The sequence below is a fragment of the Perognathus longimembris genome, chromosome 15 (genome assembly GCF_023159225.1).
Source record: "Perognathus longimembris pacificus isolate PPM17 chromosome 15, ASM2315922v1, whole genome shotgun sequence".
Taxonomy (NCBI): Eukaryota; Metazoa; Chordata; class Mammalia; order Rodentia; family Heteromyidae; genus Perognathus; species Perognathus longimembris.
Window position 1 is genome coordinate 15975707 of NC_063175.1, and position 10851 is coordinate 15986557.

Below are 10851 nucleotides of genomic sequence, written 5' to 3' on the forward strand. Positions count from 1 at the left end.
ATGCTAGGAAAGCACTCTAACACTAGGCCACATTTCCACCCCTTTTTCCATCTTCTTACATTGTAATTATTGTTGGAGTATTTGGCCAACAAACCATTTGTTTCTATTTCTTCATAAAACAAATAATAGTTTATTGTGAGTAGATAACTATGTTACTGTATTGTGATATAAAAATTTAAACACGTTTTTGGTTTAACTGTGTTTTGGTATGCATTGCACATATTACCTCTACCCAGCCTCCTCCTAAGCTAGCATCTTTTAATAACCACTCTACTAGTATTAATAAGCATTCTATATTCAGATAAACTAATAATCTTCAAGATATGAGTGAAAACACATGACATTGTCTTTCTGATTCTGACTTAATACAATATCCTCTAATTTCATTCATTTTACTTTCTAAGACAGGACTTGTTTCATGGCTGAATAGTTCATTTATATGTATACACACATGCATACATGTATGTACGTGGATATACATATATGCACATATCTATATAGATATACACATATGTATATATGTATGTGCACATATATGTGTGTATATGTATGCATATATGCATATACATATACATAGACATGCATGCATATACACATATATATGCATGTGTGTACATATATACATATGTGTGTACGTATATTTATCTATTTGTTATACTTATCTATTTGTTAGTGATCCATAAAATGCAAGCATATGAATCCAATGACTCATAATAGCTTTAGTCTCCAGGGCCCAAGGGATTTGTCCCAGCATGGAAATACAATTGTGTACATTCCAACCACAGATGGGAACAATGACTTATTGATGTCATCCCAACTACTCAAGAGGCAGAAACTGAGAGGATCACAGTTTGAGATCAGATCAGGCAAATAGATCCCAATACTCCCAATTAAAAATAAAAACAGGTGCGATAAATACATACAATAATTCCAAATTTTTGTAACCACAAATAAAATTATCATGTTTTAAGGCTCATAGGGATAAAGCATGTGATCTACCTGAAAAAAAATTTAAAGTTCTTTCAAGTGACTGAAAGTTTGATTTCAGTGTTATAACATTTAACTTTCAGGCAGAAAGCTCTGAGTTACAACTCTCCAAGTACATGATGGATAAATAGACAGATGATAAATATGATAGCTGGATGATAAGTACATGATAGACAGATGAGAAATATGAATCAATAAATATACTGCCACATGACACACAAATTAATAAATATACTGCTTCATGACCACAAAATAAATGTTAATTTAAGTGCATGATTATTTCAATTGATATAAGAAAACAGATGATAAAATTAAACTTCCCCTAATGAAAAACTCCTGCAACATTATGTACAGAAAGGACATACCTCAACATAACACAAGTATAAATGACTAAAACACAAACAATATCAATCTGAAGGGGCCAGATCTTGGAATAGTTCCTCTAAGTATTGGGACAAAGATGTTCCTTCTCACAAGTTCATTTACTACAGTACTGCATATTTCAGTGGACTTAATTATTTAAGAATAAAAAGGAAACCTACCATAACATGAAAGGGAGGAATTAAATTTAACCATGTTTGCAGAAAAGATGATTCTATACATTGAAAACTCTAAAGTCTTCCACTAAACGACTGTAGAAGTGATAAATAAAACTTTCATGATACAATCAACATAAAAATTAGTAATGCTTCTATTCAAGAATAATGAATTTACAGCAAAAGAAATCTTTATGAAGCCTTAACTGCCTTATTGACTAACCCATTTTTCTTCTATAATCAACCCCTATTTATAGTAATAAAATATTTAAAAGTGCCTATTTTATATTCACTGAAAACATAAATCAAACTGGTCTGATCCCTATCAATTACTAACACTGCCTCTCAGTTTTTAATTATAAAGATATATGGACATAAATAAATAGATATTGATCTCTGAATAACATCTGAAAATGTTTAAATTATGTTATTCTAGGTCAGTGTGACTAAAACAAATGGAAATACCAGCTTACATTTCCACAAAAATACAATGATTGCAAAGATTTCACAGACATCCACACAGGCATGGTGCCTTATGGGACCTGATCCTACCAGCTGGGAGGTTGTGAGGCAACTGTTTAGTCCAATCAAAAAGGGAATCAGGGAAGAAATGAGATTCATGGACCTTGGTGATTACAGCAGTGTTAAACCTTTATCTCCATCTGCCAAGGCTTGGGACCCGTGATATCTATATACATCCTTTTCTCTAGTAATGTGGCTTCTGATGCAGAACTTGAATACAGATGCTGAAGTAGGCCTCTGTGTCTCTATTCTATCACACTCTGGGGACAATTATGCTGGCACAGGAGCCTAATAGAAGATAGGCCCATCCATGACCCTGGTAACAGGTCTATTCTCAACAGACCCTGTGGCAGCCCTCTGACCCACACCATCCTCAGTTTTTTATGACGTAGCATAAAGACTGCTCACTTAGAACCCAAGAAACAGTCTCCTCATCACCCCCAGCAACAAAGCCTCAAATCTAGAGCCTCAAATGTAGAGATACTGAAATAGCACAGAGACTTGTACACAGGACTGCTTCACTATATTCAAAAGTTAGTCAGAGATGTAGTTGGCCTCCTGAGAAAAGCCATGGCTAAGAATCAGCAAAGTTGGAAAAAGGCTATTTGAAAATTTCCAACCAAGGCAGTTGAAAGAATGAGTGAAAATGGCCACATGATTTATGGGACACCACCAAGGAAAGCATTATATGTGTTACTATAATCTCTAAAGAAAAATCAGGGAAATAACAAAAGCCTCTTTAAGGAAAGAATGTCTTCAAATTTCCCAGAGAAGGAAATACATGACTTGATATACAAAGCCAAAATATCCACAAATAATAGAACCCAATAAGATCTGCACAGTGTAAACTATAAGTTGATATGATAGACAAAAACAAATAACAGGTGTTTGAGGGAAATAAAAGAAAAAAGTCTTCAATTTAGAACGAGTGTTAAAAGAATTTGCCAAGAAAATAAAAATCAAAGAGACTCATCACCAGTAGACCTGCTGTTTCTTCCGATTTATAGTGCAAAAATGCTAAATGATTTTTGCTAGACTGGTGCTGGTGACACACAACTTTACCCTTTATAATTCTAGATACTTAGAAAGCTGAGATGTGAGGGAATTTGGTTTGAAGCCAGCCCCTGGAAAATAAGTCTGGGACTCTTGATTTCTAATTAACAAGGAGTAAGTTGGAAATGGAACTGTAGCTCAAGTGGTAAGGGTGAACACTTTTTATTTACTCTTTTTGAGCTATAAAAGCTAAAGCTAAGGGACATTGGCCAGGCCCTGAGTTCAAGACAGTATCAACATACACAGAGACACACAAATTATATACATATAACTTAAAACATTTCTTTAGTTTTTGAGTCCACATAGATTTGTAAAATGAAAGTTTCATTGTAATATTCTTGTATATGCACAGTATATTTTGGAAAAATCCATCTCTCCAATATGTTCCCATTTGTTACCCCATTTTTCAAACAACTCCCTCTTTAGTGATTTCATTATACTACATTCATATATAAATATATGAATATATATACATTCATGTATATACACATCTATGCATACATGTATATGTGTATATACATAAAATAGAAATTAATACCACTGGGACACTAATATAAAACAAATAGACATTTGTCTCATGCAACTTTTAAGCAGTTAAAATAAAAACAAGCTGGAGGGGCTGGGGATATGGCCTAGTGGCAAGAGTGCTTGCCTCGTATACATGAGGCCCTGGGTTCAATTCCCCAGCACCACATATACAGAAAATGGCCAGAAGTGGCGCTGTGGCTTAAGCGGCAGAGGGCTAGCCTTGAGCAAAAGGAGGCCAGGGCAGTGCTCAGACCCTGAGTCCAGGCCCCAGGACTGGCCAAAAAAAAAAAAAAAAAAAAAAAAAAAAAAAAAAAAAAAACAAGCTGGACTCTAGTGGTTCACACCTGTAATCCTAGCTACTCAGGAGGATGAGACCTAAGAATCATGCTAAAAAGCCATCCTGGGCTGGAAAGTCCAATTAACCACCAGAAAACCAGAAGTAGCACTGTGGCTCACAGCAGTTAAAGCAATAACCTTGAACACAAAAGCTCAAGGACAGCACCCAAGCTGCAAGCCCCGGGGCAAAGGGAAAAAAAAAAGTTAAAATAAGGAAGTATTTTAAATATTCTAAGAAATACGAAAAACAACAAACACAAATGGCTTGTGAAAAAGAAAAATTTCATATATGATCTTATAAAGAAAATCTCCATTAAAGAAGGTAAGTTTACATAGCGTTTATTGCTTCATGCAAAACCAAAACTTGTGGACAACAATTTTTAAGGAATTGCCATACTTTCCAAATTTAAAGCTGATGCCCTCATTTTATTTACTTATTGCCAGTCCTGGGTTTTGAACTCAGTGTCTGGGCACTATCCCTGAGCTTCTTTTGCTCAACGCTAGCACTCTGCAGTTAGAACCACAGCGCTACTTCTGCTTTTTGTTTTGTTTTTCTTCTGTTTGTATGGTACTTAGGAATGGAATCCAGGCTTCATGCCTGCTTTGCAAGCTCTCTACCATTAAGCCACATTCCCAGCCAGATGCCCTCATTTCTATTTAGAAAAAGTTTATACTGCTTAGTATGAAGGGTTAAATGAAAAGTGCTCTGTTCTGAGGTGTTAACCCCTTTGTTTTCTACATCAAAATCTAAATGACCCTGAGCATGCTTAAGTTTTAGGAACTGGTTTGTTTGTGCTAAAGCTGTTAAGCTGCAAATTCTTTTTTTTTTTTTTTTTTTTTTGGCCAGCCCAGTGGCTTGGACTCAGGGCCTGAGCACTGTCCCTGGCTTCTTTTTGCTCAAGGCTAGCACTCTGCCACTTGAGTCACAGCGCCTCTTTTGGCTGTTTTCTATATATGTGATGCTGGGGAATTGAACCCAGGGCCTCATGTATACGAGGCAAGCGCTCTTGCCACTAGGCCATATCCCCAGCCAAGCTGCAAATTCTTTAACAACCTTAAAGCCAGACTCCCTACAGCACTTGTAAATTCCTAGAAAAAGCTATCTACAAGTTAAAGAAGCTACTGTGTGCTGTGCCTGGCCTTGGGAAGGACTGCACAAAGTACAAGATAAAAGGACAGCTAGGAAACTCCTTTGATAATCTTTGACTGTCCTAGAATGCCCCTAGCCCCGAGCCAATCAGCCTTCGGTCCATACCCAAATTCTGCCCTGCTTGCTGTAAATTTCATAGTTTTTGCCTTTATAAGCCCTGTAAAAATCCAGCTCAGGGCTTCCTCCCTATCTCCGCTGCGTAGGTGTAAGGGACGAGGCCCGAGTTGCAACTCGCCTGATTAAATCCTTGCTTTTGCATTTCGGAATGTCTGGCTCTCGGTGGTCTTCTTGGTGGGTTTCTCTCAACTTGGGAATTACAAGTACAGTGTAATCTAGTCTAACAATTTAACTTATTGACTGAAGGATAGTTAAATCCCCAGAGGGAACAATTATGATAGTATTTTGTAAGCCATGCATAATCATCTGGAATGGCACAAGGAATGCTTTTAACTTCAGAGACTGGAATGAAAACCTTGTTAACAAGGAAAAGTAAAATATATTTTCAAATTTCTTTCAGGACAGTTAACATTCTATGAAACAGGAAATATTTTAAGTTACTTTAGAATAATATTACCGTATCCAGAGTATGATTTAAATCACACCTTTACTGTAGAAGGATACCAAGAAAGTAACAGTGGTTTTCCTAAAGACAGAGAAAGGGCCAGGGAGGGAGAGAGAAAGAACTCAAAATTTGCTATGACTCTTATTAATCAGAAAATCTCCAGGTAGACAATACCTGTTTTGTTTTGACTGGAAAACAAATTTAATGCATGATTATTTAAAGTTGGATGCCCCTTGTGTTTGATACCAGGCCAAATCTATAAAGAGGACAAATAGCATGTAAATATAACCTTAAATTGCACCAGTATGCTTGTGATTCATTAAGGAATAATATTTTCAGCTTAGGTTGCTGCCAATAAATTTTATTAATATAATGATGCCATTGACCTGACTTTATAACTGTATATAGAGCCACAAATAACAATGGAAAACAGTAACAGCAATTTAAATGAAATGAAATAAATTGTATGGTACCTCATGAATGTACATATATATATATATATATATATATATATATATATATCCATAGCAATATTCATACTATATAAATGAAACTATACCTTTCCCTCTTTTAAGTAATTTATTTAAGTAATAAAGTAGATAGGGAATGATTAAAGACAGTAAAAGTACCGATGATCACACTGAGAAGGCATTTTTAATCATTTGTCAGTATGTGATCCATGTCAATTTGATCACTAATTGTAAATAGAGAGCAAGTTGCATGACAATTAACTAAATCATCTGTGAAGAGAAAATAACCAATTAATTAAGCCTATCCTGAAAAGAATAATGTGTATGTTTGATACTATATTATTTCTTCATAAGGGAAAATTTCTTATACCCATTATGTGAGGTATAACATTGTGCTAAATTGTATTCATGTATCAATAATTAAATTTGTTGTAATATTCTGGATAAAACAATCTAGAAAATCAGACATTCTGAGTAAAATTCTGTGGTACCTTACTATAGGACTGCAACGTATATTATTAAATACTTTAAGAATAATTTGAATAAACACAAAAAATATGTTAAAGCTTAAAAATTATATCTGTAAATTAGAGAGTGGGACTTGCCTTCTTTGATCTAAGTGACTGGGATGTGTAGGTAAATGGCATAAACAAATACACTATACAAATTGGGAACCATTTAAAAATTAAAATAATTTTGGCTATTATATTAAACCCAATTTAATACAGTTGTATCATAATTTACATTAGTTAAAATTTGAGGGGCTGGGGATATAGCCTAGTGGCAAGAGTGCCTGCCTCGGATACACGAGGCCCTAGGTTCGATTCCCCAGCACCACATATGCAGAAAACGGCCAGAAGCGGCGCTGTGGCTCAAGTGGCAGAGTGCTAGCCTTGAGCGGGAAGAAGCCAGGGACAGTGCTCAGGCCCTGAGTCCAAGGCCCAGGACTGGCCAAAAAAAAAAAAAAAATTGATCATAATTTTAATTTTGTTAGAATGTTATAATTTAATGTGCATTGTTTTCCCTATTATTTTACAATCATACTTTCATTTAAATTATACTTTTGTTATCAGTACTTATGAATTTTACAGAGATGGTTTCCATGGCAACTTGATGTAGCTTTTTGCATATAGTACTTTTTTTCTCTTCTTTATTTTCAAAGTGAAGTACAGAGGGGATATAGTTTCATATGTAAGGCAAGTAAATTACTTATACAGCTTATTCCCTCTTCCCTCAGTTTTCCTCCATCTCCTGCTCCCCAGTTCCCTCCCCCACCCCATGAGTTGTACTATTGGTTGGTTTACACCAATTGGTTTTGTAAGTATCACTATTGCAATGGTTTGTCTTTTTATCCTTTGTCTCTCAATTTTGGTGTTCCCTTTCCCTTCCCTCGTTCCAATACATGTCTATGCAGTATCCAGGATACTAAGATCAGTTACAGTAATAGCAGGAGTAAAACCACAGGAAGGGAATATGAGAGAGAGAAAAAAAATATGGTTTCACATGGTATGTTGAAATTAACACAAACAATGATACACCACTTATTTCCATAACATGGAGTTCATTTTGCTTAGCATTATCTTATATGTTCATATGGGCATAGCTATTGAGCTATTGATATCTTCCGCTCTTTCTGTCCTAGAGATGTACTAATTATTCCCTATGAGGGAAACCATACAGTTCTTTGGGTCTGGCTCACTTCACTTAGTATCATGTAATACATTTGAAGTGAAAATGCCTTTGGATTTGTGTTTTAGGTTATCAACCCTAGAGATTTTTCTGTTCAGTTTTACTTGGAAAAACTCAAGTTGAAGAATAAAAGTAAAGATCAGATTTAAGCTAGAATAGAACTCTTTTATCTGAAGTATTATTCATCCAGAAGTATGACTATATACTCATAATGTTAATAATTTAAAACTAAATCAAACCGATTATTTTCAGATATGATTGTTCAAGAATATTGTTTCTCCATGGGTTAAAATATTCATGCATATTTATATTTATTATCACATTTATCCATAGTTATTAAAGCTATTTTGTGTGTTTCACATTAGGAAAATTAAACTGTACATGTGCTATCGATGATATTGTTTTATTCTTGCTCATTATTTTTAAGTTATATTGTTACTTGTTATAATGTTTCTATTTTATTCATTTACAAATAAACTTATATATTTAATTATAGGCAATATTCCTTTGATTTTAACCCAGAGCTACTTATTAATGTTCCAATATGTAAACTTTACATTTGGATAATAACAAATAATATTGACCACTTCCTTATGATAGTTAAAATGTATAGGATGCCTTTTTTCTGCAAAGTCACACTACAATGTTATGTAAGTTCATCTTTGCCTCCTAGTTTGTATGCAGATGAATAAATAATATAATTTTACATACCTACACACATCAAAGTAGCATATAGCCATAGATTTATGAATATTTATAGTGTTTCAAGGTCATAAGGAAAATGTACTGTATCTGTCCTGTAACCAATATATGCAGTGATGCTTTGGCTAAAAGTACTACATTGAACAACGTAAAACAAATACTTTCAAATAATTTTGTGCTTTTTGGTTTCTTTATCTTTTTCCTATTCTTTTTGGTTTTGTTTTGTTTTGTCTAACTTTCTTCTTTTGTTACTGACGCTAAAACTTAGGAGCTATTTTAATCACTTAGGTTTTGGGCTCAAGACTAGCTTTCCATCACTTGAGCCCCACCTCAAGCTTTTCTGCTCCATAATTATAGATAAAAGTCTCCTGGATTTGTTTGCCCTGGATGGATTTGAATTGGGATCTACAGATCTCAGCCTCCCGAATAGCTAGGATTACAGGCATTTAGCCAGTTAGAATACTGTCAGCTTTTCATTTTCTTAATACCATATTTCAAGCTAGAATTATATTGGTTAGTTCCATTTTATTCCATATTTCCTTCATTGTTTATTGGATCACCTGTGGTTATCTTTACAGAATTTTCTTAAAGTCAGGCCATTGTCCATTTCCTGAATTTCTTTGGAAGCATGGCACACACTTCCATCTTTCTATATAAAGTATTTATCAGTCAGAAAGTAGTGATTAAAATATTTCAGTAGTGCTTTCTGGAAATAAAAATCAATATTTTTCTCTAAAATTATTCTTTAACTTGGAAAGAAATGACTTTTGAAACCACCATCACCAAATTTACCTGTCAAATGATATTTGTTATTGTTGCTAATCTAATTATAATATTTATCTTTATAAGCAGATTATTTCTCTATAAATATTTGTAAATATAAAGAGGATAAAACATAAAATACTACCAGGAAAAATGTGAAGCAACTTGGGCTGGGAATATGGCCTAGTGGCAAGAGAGCTTGCCTTGTATACATGAAGCCCTGGGTTCAATTCCCCAGTACCACATATATGGAAAACGGCCAGATGTGGTGCTGTGGCTCAAGTGGAAGAGTGCTAGCCTTGAGCAAAAAAAAAAAAGGAAGCCAGGGACAGTGCTCAGGCCCTGAGTCCAAGGCCCAGGACTGGCAAAAAAAAAAAAAAAAAAAAAAAAAAAAAAGTGAAGTAACTTGTCTTATCTGTGGTCATGCAGACATTAATTAAACTGAGTAAACATAGCTTTTATTCATTTTTATTTATTACAAAATAACTTGAGAAGTGTGGGTAGGTTCTCAATACAAAGAGATTATAAGTACCCTGAATGTATCAATTGTATCACTTTGTACCCTACAAACGTGTAGTTATTATTTGTCTACTAAATATAAAATAAATAAACCATTCTTTGTAAAGAAATGAATTCATCCCTATAGTATTACTTATAGGCACATATGCATATATATAAATTTCAGTATTAAGAAAATACTTAAATACATCCACACAGGTTTTTTTTTTTTAATCTGTCACTTGGCTTTGACACAACAGGAACTCAACAAATTAATTGAGCCACATTTCCCCTTCTTGCTATATTCTGGTCAGTTGGAGATCAGAGTCCCTCAGTCTTTTCTGCCTGGGTTTGCTTTGAACTGGGATTCATAGATCCCAATGTTCTAAAGGAGATTACAGGCCTGAGCCAACAGTGCTCAGCATATTTTAAACACAAAAAGTGTTTATATGCATATAGTCATGATACTAATCATATGTGTATGTATTGTGTATCACATATGCATTAAATTTGTGTTTCTCGTATGTAAATCATGTACTCATTTGTAGAATCATTCCACCACACTCATTTTAATTAGGATATTACACACCATAAATAATATGTGTGTGAATATATATGTGTGTAAATATATACATATATAATAAACAAACAAATAATCAAGGCCCAGAGATGAAAGGCCCAACCCCCAATGCATCCATGTTCAAAAGATGGACTTGGAGGTAGTAACAGGTCATAAGGGCTCTGACCTCCTTGTGGACCATGGACTGAGAGACCATAAGTCAAAGCAAATTGAGGTCTCTTTAAGTTATTTTTCACGGATAGTTTGTCACACCAAAGGAAACGTGATTAGTACAACATTAAATTTTATTTTTGACTTGGCTGTATTTGTTCATTTATCATCACAGGCTTTCTGTGTAGTTATTTTGAAAATCAGCGGTCTTATAATGGAAATATCTACATTCTGCCCCACAAATATTAAAACAATGTAGTAAAATTTTCAAGTAAATCGCTCTTTACTGTTAGTCAAAAACCTTAATTTTTGGTTATTCACTTTTA